Raw genomic sequence first — 25958 nt, forward strand, 5'->3', positions numbered from 1 at the left:
ATCAGACACCGAAGAGACCAGCAAACAGAAGAAGCTGTAACAGAGGGAATCACCTTGGAAGCGACAGGCAATAGATTCAAACCCCATGGTTAGTACCGACTACATAGGAAGGGGACTATAGATCTTGAGAAATATAAGCCGGAACAAGGAACTAGCCGAAAATGAACTGAACCCACAATACCCACAACAACATCAGAGAAAGCCCTATATATATTTTTACGATCATTCTTTCTTTCTTTTTTTTTAATTTTTAAAAAAATTAAGTCCTCTATTACTCCTTTAATTTTCACTTTTATAACCTACTATTACTTTGCAAAAAAAAAAAAAAGACCCTTTTTAAAAAAAAAGCAAACTTCATATATATATTTTTATAACTTTTGTGACCTTGTTTTTTTTTTTCTTCTTTTCTTTAACATTGTATTTTTGAAATTCCAAACTCTGCTCTAGATTTTTAATTTTAGCTTTTTGGTATTTGTTATCAATTTTGTACCTATATATTTTTTTATAACTGTTGTGACTTTTTTTTTCTCTCTCTCTCTTTCTTTTCCTTCTTTTTCTTAACATTGTATTTTTGAAATTCCAAACTCTACTCTAGATTTTTAATTTTTGCTTTTAGGTATTTGTTACCAATTTTGTACCTTTAAGAACCCAATCTTCAGTACCCATTTTTTACTAGGGAGCGAGATTACTGGCTTGACTGCTCTCTCCCCCTTCGGACTCTCCTTTTTTTCCACCAGGTCGCCTGTGTCTCCTGCCTAACCCTTCTCTACTCTACCCAACTCTGTGAATTTCTGTGTGTTTCAGATGGTGGAGAACACTTAAGGAACTGATTACTGGCTGGATCTGTCTCTCCTTTTCATTCCCTCCTTTTATCCTCCTGGCCACCTCTGTCTCCTTCCTCCCTCTTCTCTTCTCTGTATAACTCCGTGAACATCTCTGAGCGGTCCAGTTGTGGAGTGCACATAAGGAAGTGATTACTGGTTAGCCCACTCTCTCCTCTATTGATTCCACCTCATCTCATTCGGGTCACCTCTAACTCCCTCCTCCCTCTTCTCTTCTCCATGTAACGCTATGAACCTCTCTGGGTGACCCTCACAGTGGAGAAACTTTTCATCTTTAATCTAGATGTTTTATCAATGGTGCTGTACAGAAGGAGAAGTTTTGAGACTACTGTAAAAATAAGACCGATAACTGGAAGCAGGAGGCTTAAGTCCAAACCCTGACTCCAGGGAACATTAATTGACAGGAGCTCATCAAATGCCTCCATACCTACACTGAAACCAAGCACCACACAAGGGCCAACAAGTTCCAGGGCAAGACATACCAAGCAAATTCTCCAGCAACACAGGAACACAGCCCTGAGCTCCAATATACAGGCTGCCCAAAGTCACCCCAAAACCATAGACATCTCATAACTCATTACTGGACACTTCATTGCACTCCAGAGAGAAGAAATCCAGCTCCACCCACCAGAACACTGACACAAGCTTCCCTAACCAAGAAACCTTGACAACCTGTACAAACCCACACACAGCGAGGAAACGCCACAATAAAGAGAATTCCACAAACTGCCAGAATACAGAAAGGACACCCCAAACTCAGCAATTTAAACAAGATGAAGAGACAGAGGAATACCCAGCAGGTAAAGGAACAGGATAAATGCCCACCAAACCAAACAAAAGAGGAAGAGATAGGGAATCTACCTGATAAAGAATTCCAAATAATGATAGTGAAATTGATCCAAAATCTTGAAGTCAAAATGGAATCACAGATAAATAGCCTGGAGACAAGGATTGAGAAGATCCAAGAAAGGTTTAACAAGGACCTATAAGAAATAAAAAAGAGTCAATATATAATAAATAATGCAATAAATGAGATCAAAAACACTCTGGAGGCAACAAATAGTAGAATAACAGAGGCAGAAGATAGGATTAGTGAATTAGAAGATAGAATGGTAGAAATAAATGAATCAGAGAGGGAAAAAAAAAACGAATTAAAAGAAATGAGGACAATCTCAGAGACCTCCAGGACAATATTAAACGCTACAACATTTGAATCATAGGGGTCCCAGAAAAAGAAGACAAAAAGAAAGACCATGAGAAAATACTTGAGGAGATAATAGTTGAAAACTTCCCTAAAATGGGGAAGGAAATAATCACTCAAGTCCAAGAAACCCAGTGAGTCCCAAACAGGATAAACCCAAGGTGAAACACCCCAAGACACATATTAATCAAATTAACAAAGATCAAACACAAAGAATAAATATTAAAAGCAGCAAGGGAAAAACAACAAACAACACACAAGGGAATTCCCATAAGGATAGCAGCTGATCTTTCAATAGAAACTCTCCAAGCCAGGAGGGAATGGCAAGACATACTTAAAGTGATGAAAGAAAATAACCTACAGCCCAGATTATTGTACCCAGCAAGGATCTCATTCAAATATGGAGAAATCAAAAGCTTTACAGACAAGCAAAAGCTGAGAGAATTCAGCACCACCAAACCAACTCTCCAACAAATACTAAAGGATATTCTCTAGACAGGAAACACAACAACGGTGTATAAATTTGAACCCAAAACAATAAAGTAAATGGCAACGGGATCATACTTATCAATAATTACATTAAACATAAAAGGGTTGAATGCCCCAACCAAAAGACAAAGACTGGCTAAATGGATACAAAAACAAGACCTCTACATATGTTGTCTACAAGAGACCCACCTGAAAACAGTCTGAAAACATACAGACTGAAAGTGAAGGGCTGGGAAAAGATTTTCCACGCAATTAGGGACCAGAAGAAAGCAGGAATAGCAATACTCATATCAGATAAAATAGACTTTAAAACAAAGGCTGTGAAAAGGGACAAAGAAGGTCACTACATAATAATCAAAGGATCAATCCAAGAAGAAGATATAACAATTATAAATATATATGCACCCAACATAGGAGCACCGCAATATGTAAGACTGCGGCTGCTGCTGCTAAGTCGCTTCAGTCGTGTCCGACTCTGTACAGCCCCATAGACGGTAGCCCACCAGGCTCCCCCGTCCCTGGGATTCTCCAGGCAAGAACACTGGAGTGCGTTGCCATTTCCTTCTCCAATGCATGAAAGGCAGAAGTGAAAGTGAAGTCACTCACTCAGTCGTGTCCGACTAATACGTAAGACAAATACTAACAAGTATGAAAGGAGAAATTAACAATAACACAATAATAGTGGGAGACTTTAATACCCCACTCACACCTATGGATAGATCAACTAAACAGAAAATTAACAAGGAAACACAAACTTTAAACGATACAATAGACCAGTTAGACCTAATTGATATCTATAGGACATTTCATCCCAAAACAATGAATTTCACCTTTTTCTCAAGTTCACACAGAACCTTCTCCACGATAGATCACATCCTGAGCAATAAATCTAGCCTTGGTAAATTCAGAAAAAATGAAATCATTCCAAGCATCTTTTCTGACCACAATGCAATAAGATTAGATTTCAATTACAGGAGAAAAACTATTAAAAATTCCAACATATGGAGGCTGAACAACACGCTGCTGAATAACCAACAAATCACAGAAGAAATCAAAAAAGAAATCAAAATTTTCATAGAAACGAATGAAAATGAAAACACAACAACCCAAAACCTGTGGGACACTGTAAAAGCAGTCCTAAGGGGAAAGTTCATAGCAATACAGACATACCTCAAGAAACAAGAAAAAAGTCAAATAAATAATCTAACTCTACACCTAAAACAACTAGAAAAGGAAGAAATGAAGAACCCCAGGGTTAGTAGAAGGAAAGAAATCTTAAAAATTAGAGCAGAAATAAATGCAAAAGAAACAAAAGAGACCATAGCAAAAATCAACAAAGCCAAAAGCTGGTTCTTTGAAAGGATAAATAAAATTGACAAACCATTAGCCAGACTCATCAGGAAACAAAGGGAGAAAAATCAAATCAATAAAATCAGAAATGAAAATGGAGAGATCACAACAGACAACACAGAAATACAAAGGATCATAAGAGACTACTATCAACAATTATATGCCAATAAAATGGACAAAGTGGAAGAAATGGACAAATTCTTAGAAAAGTACAACTTTCCAAAACTGGACCAGGAAGAAATAGAAAATCTTAACAGACCCATCACAAGCACGGAAATTGAAACTGTAATCAAAAATCTTCCAGCAAACAAAAGCCCAGGTCCAGACGGCTTCACAGCTGAATTCTACCAAAAATTTAGAGAAGAGCTAATACCTATCCTGCTCAAACTCTTCCAGAAAATTGCAGAGGAAGGTAAACTTCCAAACTCATTCTATGAGGCCACCATCACCCTAATACCAAAACCTGACAAAGATCCCACAAAAAAAAAGAAAACTACAGGCCAATATCACTGATGAACATAGATGCAAAAATCCTTAACAAAATTCTAGCAATCAGAATCCAGCAAAACATTAAAAAGATCATACACCATGACCAAGTGGGCTTTATCCCAGGGATGCAAGGATTCTTCAATATCCGCAAAATCAATGTAATACACCACATTAACAAATTGAAAAATAAAAACCATATGATTATCTCAATAGACGCAGAGAAAGCCTTTGACAAAATTCAACATCCATTTATGATAAAAACGCTCCAGAAAGTAGGAATAGAAGGAACATACCTCAACATAATAAAAGCTATATATGACAAACCCACAGCAAACATTATCCTCAATGGTGAAAAATTGGAAGCATTTCCTCTAAAGTCAGGAACAAGACAAGGGTGCCCACTTTCACCATTACTATTCAACATAGTTTTGGAAGTTTTGGCCACAGCAATCAGAGCAGAAAAAGAAATAAAAGGAATCCAAATTGGAAAAGAAGAAGTAAAACTCTCACTGTTTGCAGATGACATGATCCTCTACATAGAAAACCCTAAAGATTCCACCAGAAAATTACTAGAACTAATCAATGACTATAGTAAAGTTGCAGGATATAAAATCAACACACAGAAATCCCTTGCATTCCTATACACTAATAATAGAAAATAGAAAGAGAAATTAAGGAAATAATTCCATGCACCATTGCAATGAAAAGAATAAAATACTTAGGAATATATCTACCTAAAGAAACTAAAGACCTATATATAGAAAACTATAAAACACTGGTGAAAGAAATCAAAGAGGACACTAATAGATGGAGAAATATACCATGTTCATGGATTGGAAGAATCAATATAGTGAAAATGAGTATACTAGCCAAAGCAATTTATAGATTCAATGCAATCCCTATCAAGCTACCAATGGTATTCTTCACAGAGCTAGAACAAATAATTTCACAATTTGTATGGAAATACAAAAAACCTCGAATAGCCAAAGCGATCTTGAAAAAGAAGAATGGAACTGGAGGAATCAACCTGCCTGACTTCAGGACCTACTACAAAGCCACAGTCATCAAGACAGTATGGTACTGGCACAAAGACAGAAATATAGATCAATGGAACAAAATAGAAAGCCCAGAGATAAATCCACGCACATATGGACACCTTATCTTTGACAAAGGAGGCAAGAATATACAATGGATTAAAGATAATCTCCTTAACAAGTGGTGCTGGGAAAACTGGTCAACCACTTGTAAAAGAATGAAACTAGAACACTTTCTAACACCATACACAAAAATAAACTCAAAATGGATTAAAGATCTAAATGTAAGACCAGAAACTATAAAACTCCTAGAGGAGAACATAGGAAAAACACTCTCCGACATACATCACAGCAGGATCCTCTATGACCCACCTCCCAGAATATTGGAAGTAAGAGCAAAAATAAACAAATGGGACCTAATTAAACTTAAAAGCTTCTGCATGACAAAGGAAACTATAAGCAAGGTGAAAAGACAGCCTTCAGAATGGGAGAAAATAACAGCAAATGAAGCAACAGACAAACAACTAATCTCAAAAATATACAAGCAACTCCTACAGCTCAATTCCAGAAAAATAAATGACCCAATCAAAAAATGGGCCAAAGAACTAAATAGACATTTCTCCAAAGAAGACATACAGATGGCTAACAAACACATGAAAAGATGTTCAACATCACTCATCATCAGAGAAATGCAAATCAAAACCACTATGAGGTACCATTTCACGCCAGTCAGAATGGCTGCGATCCAAAAGTCTACAAGCAATACATGCTGGAGAGGGTGTGGAGAAAAGGGAATCCTCTTACACTGTTGGTGGGAAGCAAACTAGTACAGCCACTATGGAGAACAGTGTGGAGATTCCTTAAAAAATTGGAAATAGAACTGCCTTATGATCCAGCAATCCCACTGCTGGACATACACATTGAGGAAACCAGAAGGGAAAGAGACACGTGTACCCCAATGTTCATCGCAGCACTGTTTATAATAGCCAGGACATGGAAGCAACCTAGATGTCCATCAGCAGATGAATGGATAAGAAAGCTACGGTACATATACACAATGGAGTATTATTCAGCCATTAAAAAAATACATTTGAATCAGTTCTAATGAGGTGGATGAAACTGGAGCCTATTATACAGAGTGAAGTAAGCCAGAAAGAAAAACACCAATACAGTATACTAACACATATATATGGAATTTAGAAAGATGGCAACAATAACCCTGTATACGAGACAGCAAAAGAGACACTGATGTATAGAACAGTCTTTTGGACTCTGTGGGAGAGGGAGAGGGTGGGATGATTTGGGAGAATGGCATTGAAATATGTATAATATCATATATGAAACGAGTCGCCAGTCCAGGTTCGATGCACGATACTGAATGCTTGGGGCTGGTGCACTGGGACGACCCAGAGAGATGGTATGGGGAGGGAGGAAGGAGGAGGTTCAGGATAGGGAACACATGTATACCTGTGGCAGATTCATTTTGATATATGGCAAAACCAATACAATATTGTAAAGGTAAATAAAATAAAATTTAAAAAAATAAATAAATTATAAAACTAAAAAAAAAAAAAAAAAAAGAATTTCCTCCCCAGCACTGAATGAAAATCTGCGTCTTAAAAAATCTCCATATAATGTACATGACACCCGCCAATTTGAAAAGCCCAGTTTGACTGATTTTTAATCTCTTCAGTTGTTTGTGGCTATCAATATCAGCTCTGCAGAACTAGATAGGAACAAGAATCGTAATTCTCCCCAGTAGGTAACCAAGTTCGCATGAGCCAACCAAAAAGAAATTATTTTTCAATGCCTAGTGACTGCAGGAAGGTCTAGCCTGTCACCCCAGTTCTTCAGCACTTCAGAGACACCACACGCTCATTTCAAAATTCCTATTTGGTAGCTCTCAATAGAGCTGAAGGGCTTCCCAGGGGGCACTAGTGATAAAGAACCCGCTTGCCAATGCAGGATATGTAAGAGATGCAGTTCAATCCCTGGGTGGGGAAGATCCCCTGGAGGAGGAAATGGCAACCCACTCCAGTATTCTTGCCTGGAGAATCCCATGGACAAAGGAGCCTGGTGGGCTACAGTCCATGGAGTCACAAAGAGTTGGACATGACTGAAGCGACTCAGCATCATTCAGTTCAGTTGCTCAGTCATGTCTGACTCTTTCCAACCCCATGGACTGCAGCATGCCAAGATTTTCTGTCCATCACCAACTCCCGGAGCTTGCTCAAACTCATGTCCATCGAGTCGGTGATGCCATCCAACCATCTCATCCTGTCGTCTCCTTCTCTTCCTGCCACTGGAGAAGGGAATGGCAAAACACTTCAGTATTCTTGCCTTGAGAACCCCATGAACAGTACGAAAAGACTTAGCATGCACGCAATAAAGCAGAAAGAGCCCTGCATAAATTGACTAATTTGTGGGATGTACATTCAGCCCAGGTTACTCAGTCTGAAAGGAACTGTGCCCACCCCAGATCCTGCTGCCACTGGTCCTGTGGAAGAGACACCAGGGCCACAACAGCTCCAGATGCTGAGCTGGCTGATGATGAGGGCAACATAGTTGGAAAATTGTCAGTGCTGCTCTTCTCCTGGAAGAGAGGAGAGGTTCAAGGAGATGTCGGGTGTAACACCTGCTGCAGGAGGAGGACTGCCAAAGGAAATCTTCAGCAAGCACGGGCTTGGGGACAAAAGTCCAGAGCAGAATGATTTCTGCTGTAATTGCCAATCTGTCCATGTCAGCACGACAGCCACATCTAATTTACTGTGCATAAATAGCCGGGCTGTCACGGGAGATGAAAACCCCATGGATCACAACCAACCAACCACTGAGCAGGACCCTAGAGTGAGTCATCCCAGGTCAGGCTCTCCAGAAGATGGGTTTATCTGGCAGGAGAATTCCTCTATTCCCTCCACCCAGGGTAGCATGAGGAGTGAGTGAGATTGTCCTTTCAAGGCACTTTAGACAGGAAAATTTTATAATTGTGTTTATCAGGCCATTGTTTAGGGGGACAAGGAATGATCCCTACCTTCTTAGATTCTTTGTCTGTAACTTAGAGAAAATAAGTTGAATGAACACATGCTCCCTGTCTCTCCCCTGTTTAACCCACTCTATTATAGCATTCTTCATAGATGTCATATGGAGCTGCAGTAGCTGGAAACCTCTGAAGAGTGGCAAAGGAATCAAGAAGAACTGTGCCTAATGAACTGTATGCCAGTCGTAAGTTGGGGAATAGTGAAAGTCTAGATGGTGAAACCCTCTTTAGCTGCTCCTGTCAAGCCTCCAGAGGCTCTATTGAGTCAGGCTGGTGGTTCTCAGACATGAGCAGACAACAGCACACCCCGCAGTGCATGCTAAAACCTGAAATGGCTGGACTCCACCCCAGAGGTTCTGAATCAGCAGCATTGGTAGCATAGAATTTCCATTTCTATTACGTCCGACTCTTTGCGACCCCGTGGACCATAGCCCACCAGTCTCCTCTGTCTGTGGAATTCTCCAGGCAAGAATACTGGAGTGGGTTGCCATTTCCTTCTCCAGAGGGTCATCCTGACCCAACGATCAAACCCAGGTCTCCTGCATTGCAGGTGGTTTCTCTACCATCTGAGCCACCAGGGAAGCCCATATTAAGTCCCCAGGTGGTGCTGTTGCTGCTGACCTAAGGACCACACTTTGAGAACCAGTGAGCTGGGGAATCCCTGAGAGCAGCTGTGGGATTCAGAATGTAGAGACAAGCATCACCAGGTAAGTCACTCAGTGTTCATTGTGAGAACAGAGCATCTTTGTTCCATACTTTGAATAGTTTCTTAAAGATTGATTCCTAGAAGTGAGATATATTGACCCAAAGGGTATGAACATCTTTCTGGCTCTTGATAATTATTTCTAAATTTCTTTCCAAAAGGTTTGGACTAATTTATGACAGCATTATCATGTATGAGTACTGAGTATCAGTATTTTCATTACCAAAACTATTATAATTATTATGACTTATTTCATCAGCAAAATAATAATTATTATGGTGATAATGATGTCATTTGAAAATGTATCCACTTACTTGATTACTCTATATAGTAAATATGGTTCCAAGTCTATATCACCATCTTGAATATAAAAATTGGTGGCAACAAAAGGAGACCTTAATCAGGCTACTTGTCCCTTAGGTACCACTTCCTACCTCTCTCAAAGCTCCATGACCCCAGATTCTGTCTTGTTAAGACTGCATCTTAAGCACCTAGTTGAAGACCTGCCACAGTAGATGCTCAATAAATGAATAAATTATAACTTCTCCTGCTTTGCTGGAGAAAAGTTATATACAATTGCTGCCTAAAAATAACACACTTTTCATTCCCCATCCCTTCTGTGCTCTTTGTTCAAAGGAATGAAAGTTTGATAGCATCTTCAATTTCCAATGTTAAGTGTGCACTGATGCCCCCATGCTTTTCCAATAAGCTAACAAGCATCTCTGAGCATCCACGGTAAGCAGGGCAGCAGAAGAAAGGCAAGCACCACGTCACCTGAGGTCAACCCCCATAGGATCTCTCCCTCTCCCAAGCTCATTCTCTCAGATGTTTGTTTCCAACTGCTGCAGCTTTTCCCAACCCAGTTCCACTAGATTACAAGAGGATCAGAGCCTCCACTAGGCACGTTCCTCGCCAGCATGCTGCCAGGCAGCAGTGAGAGGAGGTGGAAACCAACTCTGTCCCCTTCCCTCGTGGGCTATAAGAAACACAAGACTTGCAGGGCCTTGGACCCCTGGAACGCCACAGCAGCTCCCTGAGCAGCCAGACTCCTGATGGAAGCTCCAGTCACTCTGACTCAAACTCAGAAGCAGGCATAGCCTCTGTGGGGCTTAGCCTGGAGACTGAGGGCTTTAATTTGATCTGAGTAATTCATACAGTGGCCCAAGTGTCCTCATTGGCCCTGTCACTTGGTCATGAATTATGAAATCAAAGGCAGACCCCAAAGACATTGCAATTTCCAGGTTGGGGCTGTTGGCTCTGCCTGCCTTTCACTGTGGAGGCTGGGAACTAGGCTTCCAGGTCTTACTTGCAAACAGAGATGTGCCATGATTCCCTCTGCTGCTGCTACTGCTAAGTCACTTCAGTCATGTCCGACTCTGTGCGACCCCATAGATGGCAGCCCACCAGGCTCCCCAGTCCCTGGGATTCTCCAGGCAAGAACACTGGAATGGGTTGCCATTTCCTTCTCCAATGCATGAAAGTGAAAAGTGAAAGTGAAGTTGCTCAATTGTATCCAACCCTCAGCGACCTCATGGACTGCAGCCTTCCAGGCTCCTCCGTCCATGGGAGTTTCCAGGCAAGAGTACTGGAGTGGGGTGCCATTGCCTTCTCCATGATTCCCTCTGCCTCCAGTCAAAAAGCCAGCTGCCACCTATAACACAGTTCCAACAGACCTTTTCACATTGATTTGTTACTACTCCCTGAGGGTGGTGGGGAGCTGACACAGCCCACTTCTGCCCCCACACCTTTGACCACACTCCATTCTCCAGTCCCTGCTTCCTCAGGCTGAGCCAGGAATGCCCCCAGCCTCTCATCTTTTGAGTCCTAGTCACACACCAAGTTCATTTTGGGCCCTATTTCCTGGGGTAAAACTTCCTAATGACCTCATCCCATGGAGAACACTCTCCTCCCAATGAAAACAAACCGTGTCTGCCACACACAGCCTCTTAAAACCAAATCCAGTCAACAATACCGTACATTTCAAGATACAAAATCGTACGTTTCACATTCTGTCTCCTCAAATAGAGTGCAGGATTGAAGCTTCAAATGTCTTTATTTCCCTCCCAGAGCCCCAAACGCAGTCGGGATTCAATAGCTGTGGAGAAAGTTTCTTTAATGAGAAGGAATCTTGCAGGTCTCCTGTTATCAGCTAACCTTTACATCCCTAACCACTGCAAACCAAACCAGAATTAGGCACAAACCTAATCTGACCCGAGGGCAGGGGTCCCCAACCTCCAGGCCACAGACCAGTACCTGCTGTCACATCCGTGGTGGCATTAAATAAAAAATAAAGCGCACAATAAACATAATGGCCTTGAATCATCCTGAAACCATCCCCCACCCCTCAGTCCATGGAGAAATTTGTCTTCCATGAAAGCAGTCTCCGTGCCAAAGAGGTTGGGGACTGCTGCCATAGGGCAGCCAAAATGACCTGGGTGTGTACACACTCATCTGAATATCAGTGCCACCTTTGAAATCTGAGCACAAAGGCTAGGGCCACTCTGGCAAAGGAGTTTCAGTATTTCTCTTGAAACAACCGTAATGGGCTTTCTAAAACCACCCCATGTCACTTTGATTTTCTTCATATAAAACCCCCTCCCAAAGATTCCTGGAAATTCCGTTTCTTGTCTGGCTCCTGTTTTTGTGTCCATGTCAGTAACAAAGCTTGACAAGTGCTTGATCCAAGTGATGCTTTTATCTGTAACACCACACACCGACTGCTTTCATCCTGTTGCTCTCAAACACCCACAAACACCCACTGCCCATCAGATCTCTGTTCTCTTGCAATACCATGTACTGCTACCATGCTAGCAAGTTTCCAACCAACCTGTTTAACATGTTACTGATTTTAATTAACTCGAGAGGAAAAGGGTTGATAGATGTGCATTTAACATGTATGCAGTTGAAATGTATCTGCGTCACAGCTGCAGACTACAAAACCATTTAAGGCTATCAAGAATTGCCTCATTACAGCCTGGATGGGAGGGGAGTTTGGGGGAGAATGGATACATGTATACGTATGGCTGAGTCCCTTCTCTGTTCACCCGAAACTATCACAACATTGTCAGTCGGCTATACCCCAACACAAAACAACAAGTTTTTAAAATTTATTTTAATTGGAGGCTAATTACTTTACAATATTGTAGTGGGTTTTGCCATACATTGACATGAATCAGCTATGGGTTTACATGTGTTCCCCATCCTGAACTCCCCTCCCACCTCCCTCCGGGTCATCCCAGTGCACCAGCCCTGAGCACCCTGTCTCATGCATCGAACCTGGACTGGTGATCTGTTTCACATATGATAATATACATGTTTCAATGCTAGTTTTAAAAAACAAAATAAAAATAAATAAATAAAAGATACAGTCTTTAAAAAAAAAAAAAAAGAATTGCCTCATTAATCCTACCAGTAACAAGTGGGATACATGATTTCTTTACCCACTAGCTAATTTAGTCTTCAGCATTTTGCAGAAAAAAAGCTATACCTGTGGAGTCAGACAAAATGTAAACTATGCTTCTGTTTTCTCTCTTGCTCACAAGGCTAATGTTTACATTTATCTCTTGTGCTTCCACATTTTTTCAAACAAGCATGGAAGCATCTTCATAGACACACACGATTCTAGAACTTAAAGAAATTAAGAAAGGGCAACAAATAAGAGTGTGAGATGAAACCAGGTGCGGCAAAGTGCATTTTACAAAAATGGATTCAACAAAATCTCCCATTCCACACTCTTCTGCAGTATGACCTTGACATTCGCCCACCAATAGGTAGGGTATGGCCCCCTCAACAAGTAGGATATGGCTCTCTTTTCCTTACTTTCAACAAGGAAAGGCAATCCAGTTTCTACCTTATCTAGTGAAATGCTTGCACTTGAAGTCCTGAGCAGCTATTTAAGAAAATTACCTGAGACAGCCATGCTGTGAGGAAACCCAAGCCATGTCTAAGACCAGCAGTCCTAGCTGTCGGTTCAAGCACAGACATATGAGTGAAAAGACCCTCAGGTCCTCCGCAGCCCCTGAGTCTCCCCAGTTAGGCCCCACACTCCACAGAGCAGATACATGCCGTCTCCACTGTGCTCTTTGGGGGTTTCTGACCTGTGCAATCTACAACCTCCATAAAATGGCTGTCCCACTGCCCTAAATCTGGAGTCATCTGCTCTGCAGCAGTAGTACCAAGACCCCTACTAACGGTATTTCACAGACTTACTAACGGTATTTCACAGACTCCCTTAATACAAAGACATTCAGTGTTAACCTGATTCCTCTGATATTCTAAGAGGCCCCAGTAAAAAACAATCTTCCTATTGAAGCAGAATCAGCCTGCTGCTCTAGAAGTCAGAAAGCACACCTCTGGATTCCAGCTCCTTCATGTAAGAGATGCGTGACTTTGGGAACAACAATATCTGCATAAGCTTTTACCTTCTACAAATTTCACATGTGTAATTCCATGTATTCTTCCAAAAAACCCTGTGAAGGAGAACAAGCATTCGATTCTCTCAACCTTAGGCTCCACCCCGTAAAATGAGGACAAGGTCTGCCCTGATGACTTCATAAAGGCTTTTGTAAGGCTCAAATGAAAGTGAACACACATTTGAAGGGCAACAAACAAGGATTTGTCAGCTCAGGAGACAGAAATATCAACACAGGCGCACTGTATCAATCTTTGTCAGTCGTGCAGACTCAATAGCTACACAAACACACACGCTCTAACATAGACATCAGTCTTGCCACCCAGGAATAAATAAATTTGATGAAAAGAAATTCTAACCTGAGTAGAGAGGCTTCATTTTCCTGTCGGGGAGCTCACAGAGACTGCTGGACTCGATCAGCCCTCCTACCCAAGGGCTGAGGGAGCCTTTCAAATGGATGGCAGGTGGAGCCTCGCATTTTACACTGCGCCAGGCAGGGTAATCATGTGCACCTGGCCATATCAGGAACCACAGAGCACAGAAACCACTGCACCTGGCAACAGCCACAAGCGCAGGAAGTACTGGGAAGGCGAGAGAGCGAAAGGCAACAGGTAGGAGAAAACCAATCCCAGTGACAAATTCTACATGCATCTTTTGCTCCATCTTTTTGGAACAAAGCTAAAAAATGAGATGTTTCGTGCCAGCAATAAGACTGATCTCTGAGACTGAGAAGGGAGTGTCAACATGAGGAATATAAATGGCCTGAGAGTGTTTAATGTTCACCTGTGGGTCTATAGCTCGGCTTGGAGAGAGCAAAGAACTTTGTACCAGGAGTCTGAAGACCCCAGGTTATCACTCCAGCTCTGCCACTGACTAATTGTGATTAAGTCACTAACAGACCACGAGCTCCTTGAGAGCAGAGCTGTGTCTTGTCCATCACTCTACCCCTTCCACTAGCATGACTGGCCTATAGAAGATGCCCAAGAAATGTTTATTCAATCAGTGAGTGAGATTCACTAACTTCACAAATGTTCACATGCTGTAGCATAGGAAATACTGTCAATAATATTGTAATACCTTTGTATAGTAACAGATAGTAACTAGACTAAGCATGGTGATCATTTCATCGTTTATGAAAGTATCAGATCACTATGTGGCACACCTGAAACTAATATATTTGTTAATCAATTATGCGTCCATTTAAAAAACGCAGTAGCTGAGAGTGTGGGTTCTACAATCAAACAGACTAAATTCAAACTCCTTCATTTGTTATCAGTTACTCACTTCTGTCTCAGTGTCCTCATCTGGAAAACAGGGACAATATAGCTTCTATAGCTCCTGACGTTCTTCTCATTCCTCTCCCGCCACGTCCCCTGGCAGAGTGGAGATTCTAACTAAATTGAGTCTCCCACCTTAAACACCTGTGTCTCTTTTGTCTCTGCTGGAAGCCTTTTTCTTGTACCGGAAGAGTCTGCTCTGCAGAGGCAGAGGCAATCCCAAAGTGCTAGAGAGTGGTGCCCAATGTGGAGTCTATGGATAAATGGTCCAGCCTCCCTGGGGTCTGATTGGGCAATTCTGACCTGTGTTCCCCAGCAGGACTGAGGTCCAGTAACATACTCATTAACACACCCTTTCCTGGCTTTTCTACCTCTCACTTGCCCTCCCTCCCCTGCATTGCAAAAAACTCAATTGAGCTTTCCAAATAAACTACCTGCACTCAAGGCCTTGTCTCAGAATTTTCCCTGGGGGTGTTATGAAATGAATTGTGTCTTCCCCAATTCATGTGTTGAAGCCCAAACCCCCAGTACCTCAGAATGTGACTGTACTTACAGGTAGGGTCACTAAAGAGGTGACTGAGTTCAACTGAGGCTGTTAAATGTGCCTTGTGCTTAGTCGCTAAGCCATGTCTGGCTCTTTGCGACCCTGGGGACCATAGCCCACCAGGCTCCTCTGTCCACGGGATTCTCCAGGCAAGAATTCTGAAGTGCGTTGCCATGTCATCCTCCGGGGGATCTTCCTGACCCAGGGATAGAACTTGTGTCTCTTGCATTGAAGGCAGATTCTTAACCCACCGAGCCATCAAGGCTTTAGGGTGGGCCCTCAGTGTCTTTACATGAAGAGCAACTTTAAACAAAGAGGTACCAGGGATGTGCACACACAGAGAAAGGATGTGTTGGAACACAGCACGAAGGCAGTCATATGCAGCCAAGGAGACAGGCTTCAGGAGAAACCAACCTGCTGACACCTTGACCTTGACCTTAAGCCTCCAGAACTGTGAGATCTGCTGTTTAAGCCACGCAGTCTATGGCATTTTGTTATGGCAGCCCTAGCAAATGAATACAGGTGGAACCCCCAAATAAGATACCACCTCATGAAGTTATCGTGAAGAATAAATATGCCAATATGTCCACTGTACCCCAGCTCATGCCTGGAATAAGTCTCAAGGCCTGGCAGCTGTCACCATCGTTGCCAGTGGTGATGGGAGAAGTAGGAATAGCTGTATCATCCTCGTGACCATCTATGACATAACCATTGCTCTGCTATGATTCCTCAAAGGGCAGTTGTGAAGCCCAAAGAAGAGCGTAGATGTGGGAAGATGTTATGTGTTTAATATTCACTCACCTTGGACATCCCTGGTGGTCCAGTGATTGAGAGTCTGTGCTTCTACTGCAGAGGACACAGGTTTAATCCCTCATCAAGGAACTAAGATCCTGTAGCCCATATACTGCAGAGGGGCCGAAAAAGTAGAAAAAAAAATCACCCACTTTTTCATTCAATGAACTTCTACTGGGATCAACCCTAGGCACTGGGCCAGGTGCTAGAACTATAGAGCTCTGCAATGTCCCGTATTGTGGGATCTTAGTCATGTCTTTTTAAATTTGAATTATTTAAAATAAAATGCTATTTAAAATTCAGTTTCTATCATGTGTCACATTTCAAGTGCTCAAGAGCACCTACTGGCGACTGTACTGAAGAGCAGAAAAAAATATTTCCAACACTGAAGAAAATTCTATTGAACAGAACTGGTAGAGAGGGGAAAAAAATAAATTTGTACTCTCAATACTTCTTAATTAATCACAAATGCAATCTGATAACAATGACTTCTGGAAATGGACTCCAATGTCCACTCCATGGGAGGTCAGTCTTCGCTTCTGAAGGACAGTAAAGTGAGTCCAGACCTCCAAGTTCTGAGAATAGGTGGTGTCTATTCAAATCATTGCCCGTAAGAGCAAGGACTTTCTTTCTTTCCTATAATGTGACTGAATGCCTACTCTGTGAGAGTGACAATGCTGAGTGCAGCAGAGCCCACAAAGATGGAAAAGCCACAGATTCCAGTCTTAAGCTTATAGTTTCATGTTAGGAATAATAGATTCCTAATATAAATAGAAAATGAGGTTTAGAAATGAGTATAGAAGAGTGAAAAAATTTCGCATGAGAAGTGACCATCCTAACAACAGCTAGCATGGGCAGGCACGTAGCGTGTGCCAGCCTGGAGCCAAGAGCTTTACAGACATGTTCTCATCACATTATAATCATCACCCTGGTAGGTACACTGTTATCATCTTCATTTTACAGAAAAGGAAATGAAGCACAAAGAGAAAAGGACTGTGCCTGCAGTCCTGCCATTTGTAAGTGGTGAACCCAGGCAGGCAGACCCAGGGCAGAGCTCTGCATCCCTATTGTTAGGACGCCATCAGCATGTCATGGTGGAATGGCAATAGGCCTGAAATCATGGGAGGGCCCACTTGGAAAAACAAAAGCTTGTGCCCTCCTCCTACACACCTGCCTTAGTCTGGGTTTCCTCCAAAGCCGAGTGAGTGCCAAGGACTAGGGTGCAAGAGTTTTATTTGGCAGAGGAACTCAGGAAACAGGAATGAGGGAGGGGGGTGGATGGGATGCAGAAAGAAGAAAATCAGAGTACATGACCAAGAGAACTGCTGCTGTGAGCAACAGAGAATCACTTCCACACGTAGGGGATGCCTCCCACGGGGTCCACCTAAAAGACAGAAGACTTTAGCCACTGACGTTTAGCCAACAGTTCCCAGCCCTCACGGGCTGAGGATTTCCCCAGGAGAGTTACCATTACCCGGCTTCTAGTCTTCCCTGTATAGCCATTCAAGTCCTATGACCTCAAAAAGGACCTGAGGCAGAATACAGAAAGATTCACATCCCAGCCTTGCATACCATCCAGCACAAGGTGGCCTACAACTGCCCATGCAGCTGCTGCCAATTCACAGGGAGGAGAGGGGATGTATCCTGGACATCAGAGCATCTATTGTATCACTCAGATTTCTCCTCTTTGGTCTCATTCCGTTGATTTTTCCAGGATTTGTGGCCTAGGAATTAGGGATGCCTTGGCTAAAATAGGACACCAGCTGTACCCTCACGGAGCTTACAGCCCAGTGGGAATTCATTTCTGACCAGTTTTCAAACTGGTCAAACCTCCCAGTGTCTACCAAAGTTATTGAGGACCATCCACTGCTGTAGAAGCCACTGAGATCCTTTTCTGGTTACACAGCTGCTTTCATAAAAACTGGCTGTGTCCCAGCAACTACTAAGCATTTTTCTCCTAAACTTTAGTTGGCAGAATTTCATTACTTTAACCTCATTTCAACCAGCAGAAAACATCATGCACTTTTCCACTGGGCCCAAAACATTACTCAGAAAGAAATGAACATGAGGCCGAGAAGGGAAAACCACAGAGCCAATATCATTAGGATCGTCTGTTCCACAGCCAGGCTGCCTACATTGCCATTTCATCTTCGTGCATATTTACCCAAGGCCCTTTAGTTCCACCCTGACTTCCAAAGTTTGAAGGTTTTTTGAGGAAAGAAAAGGGGAGAGAAGAAAACCCACTTCATTAAAGTCTAAGGTTTTCACTCAAAGTTTGGCAACTTCTCCATATAGAGGAACTCCAGGGGTGAGACTTCTCATGTGATGTAATACGTTTTTTTAAAGGGGATCGGGGGAAACTCTAAACAAGACATGCAAATTAAAGCCCTGAATTAAAACCAACTTCTGTTGAGAGAGAGTAACTTTAGAAAGTCCTTCCAAAGGGAGCTGTGATTTGAAGCATTTTGCAGAAGGTAATTAGTGACCAAGGCTTCCCAGGTGACTCAGTGGTAAAGAATCCACCTGCCAAAGCAGGAGCTGCAAAAGACGTAGGTTCGATCCCTGGGTTGGGAAGATCCCCTGGCAAAGGGAATGGCAACCCACTCCAGTCAGTATTCTTGCCTAGAAAACCCCATGGACAGAGGAACCTGGTGGGCTACAGTCTATGGGGTCACAAAAGAGTTGGAAACGACTGAACAACTAAACAATAGTAACGATTAGTGACCACTGAAATACAAGGAGGTGTGAAGTGCAGTGTGCCTCAAAGGTCTTAGGAAAAGACGTTGAATGTGGTCATGTCCACACTCAAGAATTTCCAACTGTCATTATATTAATTCTATAGGACAATTCTGACAATACCCCATTGGTCAGCATCTATCACTACACCATTAGCCATGTTAACGCCATCGTTCTGAGATTTGTGCTAAAGAGACCAACATTTATAAATTAGCTCTATATGCCCTCAATTTATTTTGTTCCATTGTTAAGACTGTTAACCTGCAACATCACTTTACGGCCTCTGACTGCCATGAAGGTGATGAGGAAGACGGATCAGTGGCCTCAGTTCTCAGTTCTGAAAAGATGTGTGTCTTACCATGTCAGGTCAGGACACGATAGCTCTGTCCTTCTCTTTTCAATACTGTCCTTCTCTTTCCTTCTGTCTTAGTTAAGTCCAACAAAATGGTGTGAAATAGAAGCCATAAAAATGATTATTCTTTCACATTTCCTAACTAATGTTTTTTAAATTTCATCATCAAGTATGACATTTGATATGGGACTTTGTGGCTCAGCTGGTAAAGAATCTCCCTGCAATGCAGGAGACCTGGTTTCGATCCCTGGGTTGGGAAGATTCCCCTGAAGAAGGGAAAGGCTACCCACTCCAGTATTCTGGACTGCAGAATTCCATGGACTGAATAGTCCATGCAGTCGCAAAGAATCAGACACGACTGAGTGACTTTCACTTTGGGAGATTAGATATATCATATCTAAGAAAAGCACCTATTCCAATTTTACTGGGATTCTTTTCTAAACATATGTGAAGTGTTGGATTTTGTGGAAGTTTCATATGATTTTTTCTGTGTATTCATCCATAATTCTGCACAGGTTATAGATCAGTATCAAATCCAGAGAACTCTAACGGAGTTTGGTTAGAGGTCCTCAAGGCTTTTTACATTTCTAATCAGATATTAGAAATTGGGGGTTCGGGCTCCCAATGAGAATGCTTATTAAAAGCACAATATTTGTTCACTTCAAATACACACTTCCTATTATCATATCAGGATGTTGTAAAGGAAAGAAAAACTGAGACTTTTGTGAAATTTCCTCCTGTACTCCATATGGCTTTAAGTAACATTTCACCATAACAAGGTCTTGTTTATTTTTATATGTTCAGTTGATAAAAAGAAAAGCAGAAAAATAAACCTTCCCCCTTCTTGCCCCTTCATTGGGCAGGGTCAGTGTTATAGACATTGTGATAAAATTAGACTGTGCTTAGTTTCATCTCCTAATATACTCCAAGCCTCTTGAAAACCCCCTGCAGACTAGAACCCATTCAGCCTCAGAAACCAATAACTGATTAGATATACTGGAATTCACCTCTCTTCCCCTGGTGCCTCCAGTTCAGGATATATGGGGCCAACCCATCTCTGGGAAAAAAAGAAAAGGGCTTTTTAGAAGTTTTAAGGACACAGGCTTAATTCTCCTGATGGTTCCAAACCACAAATACTTTCCTATGTGCGTTGCTCATGTCTGATGGGCTCAGGGAAAAATAGTTTCTACTCCTCATGGCTCTGGGTGGTAGAGGTCCCAGTCCCAGTCCTCACTTTGTTGCTTCATTTCTCTTGACCTTACTTTCCTCTTCAGTAATGAAAAACAACTGAACCCTACAATGCACTGATATCTGGGCACTATTTCTAGGAATCGTGGCATACTGATGGCTTTCACCTCTCTTTTAGTCTCTCCCATTGGTCGGCCCCCACCTAAGGATGTCTGATGTGTCCATCTAGCCAGGCTGAGCCACACGAAGGACACAAGGACAATGGAGAAGTTACGACATTATTTCATTTACAGGTGAAGGAATGCACTCAAATCGGTTTATGCAAAAACAGCCTGGTATCACTGAAAGTCCAGGCAGTAGGGAATCTTCATGCACAACTGGATCCAAGTACTCCAAGCACTGTGCAGGGACGAGCCCCTCTCCTCATTCCCCTGCCTCTTGGCTCTCCTCCAGGCTGGCTGCATCCTCCGGCAGGTCTTCCCATGCTGACTCTAGCCTGCATTAGCCTCTCAGTAGAAGGAGATTGTCTTTTTCCCAAGAGTTCCACCCAAAGTCCTGCGGAAGCTCTCATTTCTGCTTGTGTCATGTACTTTGAAGCTTCTCTGGTAGCTCAGCAGTAGAGAATCCACCTGCCAAACAGAAGACGTGGGTTCAATCCCTGGGTCAGGAAGATCCCCTGGAGAAGGGAATGGCAACACACTCCAGTGTTCTTGCCTGGGAAATCTCATGAACAGAGGAGTCTGGCGGGCTACAGTCCTTGGGGTCGCAAGAGTTGGACAGGACTTAGTGAGTAAACCACCATCACCATGTATTCTGTATCAGTCAGGGACTGGATAGGAAATAGTTCACTTTTATTGGATAATTTGGAGGAGAGTTTAATTAAGGGACCATTCTAAAATAACTAAGCAGAATGTAGGGAAACCACAGGGGCCAGAGGCACTCTGGGGCCACATGCTGGGGTTTATTATCTGTAGGTCTGGAAGCAGAAAGAGCTGCCGGGAGCTGCAACCTCTAGTGGAGGGCTGCAGCAAGCTCATGGCAAAGGTGTGGCTTCCTCTTGCTCTCCTTCCTTCCTCTGCTCTCTCGCCTCTGTTTGGAAACAGCAGAATCCGACTAGAAGTCAGAAGGTAGAGCAGCTCACCAGTGAAGTCCGTACTGCCGTACAAACTCTTGAGGTGCAGCAGAGTAGAGATGGATGGAGAAAGAATTCAAGATCAAATGGTAGATATCCATATCCATCTCACACTCACTCCTGAACCAGTCCTCGTGGCCAGGGGAAAGTCCTTATACCTGGGTCCATGCCCATCCCTTGAGCTGAGAGTGAGTTCAGGCGTATCTCAAAGAAATGAACTGGGAGCATATGCCTGTGTGTACGTGTGCATGTGCACTCATGTGTGCATACACTTCCCTAGCAGACCTCAAAACGCATCACCAGAAAAAGAGGGGAAGGATTCAGGAATGGCAAAAATAGCAGGAGACAGCCACAGAGCAAATGTGTTTTTCCTGGACTTGTTCCAGCTAATCCTAGAGACCCATCAATATTTTTCTTTGGCCTTTACCCTGGAGGCCTGATGAGTGTGTGCTAAGTCACTTCAGTCGTGTCCAACGCTCTGTGACTCTATGGACTGTAGCTCGCCAGACTCCTCTGTCCATGGGATTCTCCAGGCAAGAATATTTGAGTGGGTTGCTGTGCCCTCCTCCAAGGGATCTTCCCAACCCAGGGATCAGGCCCACATCTCTTACGTCTCCTACACTGGCAGTCGTGTTCTTTACCACTAGCACCATTTGGGAAGCCCTGGAGTGAGGCTCACTTAGCAGAGACGGCCTTGGCAGCTGAGGGTGAGCCTTCTCACCTTACATGGACTTGGTCTTGGTCTCCAGCTAAAAGTCCATTCCCCCATGCAAAATTCCCTGGAAAACCCACCATACATACCGACAGCCTGGCGAAACTGATGGCTCCATTTGAATTGATCGTCTGTGCTCCACAACTACCTCCAAGCCTTGTTCATTCCAAGCCCATTGGTGCCAGCCTTCTTCCCGTCACTCCATACCCCATCCCAGTTCTTTCTCTGCATATCCTAGACCTGGATAATAGCCTTCATCTCAGTTTTCCATTCTATGTACTACTTCCTGTTTCAGGCGATCAGATACAGAATCCCAATGAGATTAATAAAGTCAAATAAGGCCTTTTTTTTTTTTTAAGCCAATTGCCCTAGGAGACTATTTTGCTGCTGCTACAAGATGGAATTCCAGGGACTCCAACTCCAAACAGCCTCCCCACCTCTGTACACACATACAACAGGATTATGCCCTTTCTCAGGGTTCAGAAGACAACATCATCACAGCTGACACAGCGGCCACTTGGCAAGGAAATATGCTGGTACAGGGGTAGTAGAGGAGAGACAGGAGAGGAAGAGCAAGAAGCGGGGAGAGAAGAACCTGGGGAGACCTGCTCAGCGTAATCCTGAGCTCTGCAGAGGTAGGACCTTCAAGCTCTACACCAAAGAGGTCTCCTGAACCTTGCCAACTTCAATCCCACCATTCTTCTCATTCTTTCTCCCTGTTCCCCAGGAGAGAGGAATAACCAGTACCTATGCTCCTTAAGTGACCAGCAAAATGGAGGTACCCTTTCTCAGGAGGACAGCAAAATGCCTGTGACGGTTTACAAGACACACTGAGTGTGTATCTTCACTAGAGTCATAAATATTCTATTGTCTCAGGAGGGAGATTTAGCGTTCACCATACTTGTTGCTACGGCAGCTGAATGGTTCTCATAACTGGAAAGAGCGAGTCATTGGCTTGTTGGGTCTTCTTTTTTCAGGGCCAGCAGCAATTTTCTGTTCTTTCCCAAGGATTTTTTTTTTTTTTTCCTTCTTGGCCATTTTAGGCCTCCCTCAGGCTGCTTCTGGAACAGTTGATCCTTACTAAGCTTGGGAGGCTCTGTGACCTTGGGCAGGTAACCTCACCATACTTGGCTCAACCACTTTATGATGAAGGGAAAATAATCAGCCCTACATCACAGGGCAATTCAGAAGATTAGTGAGATAATGCAAGTAAGTGCAGAACACTGCTTGGTATTAGAAAATGTTGGCTCTTTCTATTGAAAAGGAAAATATGAGTTAAGGGTGTTTTCTAATACGCAGGAGGAATTCAGATGGGGTAAGCTGAGAAGGTTCTGAAAGCTAGACATGAGAACACAGATGAGAGTAATTCCTCTGCCCCCATCACTTCTGCTTCCTGATCTTGTATCTCTGCTAACACTGGTTTTGTGACACGATCATTCTTTCTAGAGCTTTCCCAGTGGCTCAGATGGTAAAGAATCTGCCTGCAATGCAGGACACCAGGGTTCAATCCCTGGGTTGGGAAGATCCCCTGGAGGTGGAAATGGCAACCCACTCCAGTATTCTTGCCTGGAGAAGCCCATGGACAGAGGAGCCTGGTGGGCAAAAGCGTCGGACACGACTGAGTGACTAATACTTGCACTTTCACTTTCATCCTTGTCTGTTCCCTTCAGGAGGACTGCAGTGATGGTAGTGGATGCCCTGAGCACAAGGACCATCACTCTAATGCCCCAACGCCCCCTGTGTTTTGCACATAGAAGGTGCTCAGGAAGTATCTGGCGGTTGATACCTGCAGGAGGATGAGGGCATCCCAAGCAGAAAAGGCTGACAAACACCTGGAGGTGGGAATTTACATGAAGATTCTCAACTCACAGAGAAATTTTCCCCCAGTCTCCCCATGTTCCCATTTTTTTCATTGTTCAAGGTTCAGTTCACCTGGAGCCACCCCTCTCCCCTCTCACACTTGAGTTTGTCAGTTGGTCCCCCAGCCATCATTCAGAAACCAAATCCTCCGAGGTGTTCCAGTTCATTCTCTCCAGGATTCAGCCCAGGTAGGGCACTGACCAGGTGGGAAAGGAAGTGGAAGGAAGGACAGAAAGAACCCCCAAGGAGTCCAGGGCTGCGCTTTGTCTTTCCTTGTTGTCTTTATTTTCCTTTTATGAATGAATACATTATTTTTAGTTAAGTAATGCATGCATATGGTCTTAATTGTGAAAACATTCAGGCAAACAGATAAAAGTACCACTTCTCTCTCTGAACATCGCTGCTATTATCCACTTAGTATGAATGTATTCAAATGTGCATACATATACATATATATGTATATATATACAAAATCTCTGATCCCAGTTGCTTCATCTATAAAATAATTTTTTAAATTTTACTGAAGTCTAGATGATTTATGATGTTGTATTCATTTCTGCTCTACAACATAAGGATTCAGTTATACACGTATGTACATTTTTTTATATTCTTTTCCATTATGGTTTATCACAGGATATTGAATATAGCGCTCTCTGTTACATCATAGGATCTTGTTCATCTATCCTATATGATAATTTGCATCTTCTAATCCCAAATTCCCACTCTATCCCTCCCCCTGCCCTTGGCAACCACAATTCTGTTCTCTGTATCTATGAGTCTGTATAAACAATTTCAAAAATACTGAACTCACCTATTTGTGAATTCATAAACTCACATATGTATGGCACCTGGCATTAAGTCTGGAATGCGTTAGTCCTCAACAAATATTAGATGCCTTCTCCTTGAGGACCATCGGCCATATGGTTCTTCGTGATATATAAAAAGAGCTAAATATATAGATGCATTTAACTATTGTATAAAACATTCTTTCAACTATCCAAGAAACTGCTCACCTCAGTTCAGTTCAGTCGCTCAGTTGTGTCCGACTCTTTGTGACCCCTTGAATCGCAGCACGCCAGGCCTCCCTGTCCATCACCAACTCCCGGAGTTCACCCAAACTCATGTCCATCGAGTCAGTGATGCCATCCAGCCATCTCATCCTCTGTCGTCCCCTTCTCCTGCCCTCAATCCCTCCCAGCATCAGAGTCTTTTCCAATGAGTCAACTCTTCGCATGAGGTGGCCAAAGTACTGGAGTTTCACCTTTAGCATCAGTCCTTCCAAAGAACACCCAGGACTGATCTCCTTTAGAATGGACTGGTTGGATTTCCTTGCAGTCTAAGGGACTCTCAAGAGTCTCTGCAACACCACAGTTCAAAAGCATCAATTCTTCGGTGCTCAGCTTTCTTCACAGTCCAACTTTCACATCCATACATGACCACTGGAAAAACCATAGCCTTGACTAGACGGACCTTTGTTGGCAAAGTAATGTCTCTGCTTTTCAATATGCTATCTAGGTTGGTCATAACTTTCCTTGCAAGGAGTAAGCGTCTTTTAATTTCATGGCTGCAGTCACCATCTGCAGTGATTTTGGAGCCCAGAAAAATAAAGTCTGACACTGTTTCCACTGTTTCCCCATCTATTTCCCATGAAGTGATGGGACCAGATGCCATGATCTTAGTTTTCTGAATGTTGAGCTTTAAGCCAACTTTTTCACTCTCCTCTTTCACTTTCATGCCTGCATAAAACCACAACACAATGTAAGTCATTTGGGGCCTTGCTCAGTGACTAAAGTGGTCAAGCCCCTTGCC

At 42.9% G+C, this 25958-nt stretch overlaps 1 protein-coding gene across 27 annotated transcripts in view; it reads right to left on the minus strand.

Moving 5' to 3' along the window:
- LOC147344333 (uncharacterized) overlaps nt 1-15734 on the minus strand; it is a 492915-nt gene extending 477181 nt beyond the window's left edge. For 12 of the 27 annotated variants that reach the window (XR_015155768.1, XR_015155757.1, XR_015155771.1 and 9 more), the window contains exon 1: nt 13916-14030. The gene's annotated coding sequence lies outside the window, so the exon portion shown is untranslated. Of the gene's footprint in view, nt 1-13915; nt 14046-14840 lie in introns of those variants that run through there. The other 15 variants (XR_015155760.1, XR_015155776.1, XR_015155775.1 and 12 more) reach the window with 7 other exon arrangements.
- Between the last annotated feature and the right edge of the window lie 10224 nt (nt 15735-25958).

Source organism: Bos grunniens, chromosome 26, assembly GCF_055505025.1.
Source record: "Bos grunniens cultivar Pamir isolate PY7600 chromosome 26, Bosgru_T2T1.0, whole genome shotgun sequence".
Taxonomy (NCBI): domain Eukaryota; kingdom Metazoa; phylum Chordata; class Mammalia; order Artiodactyla; family Bovidae; genus Bos; species Bos grunniens.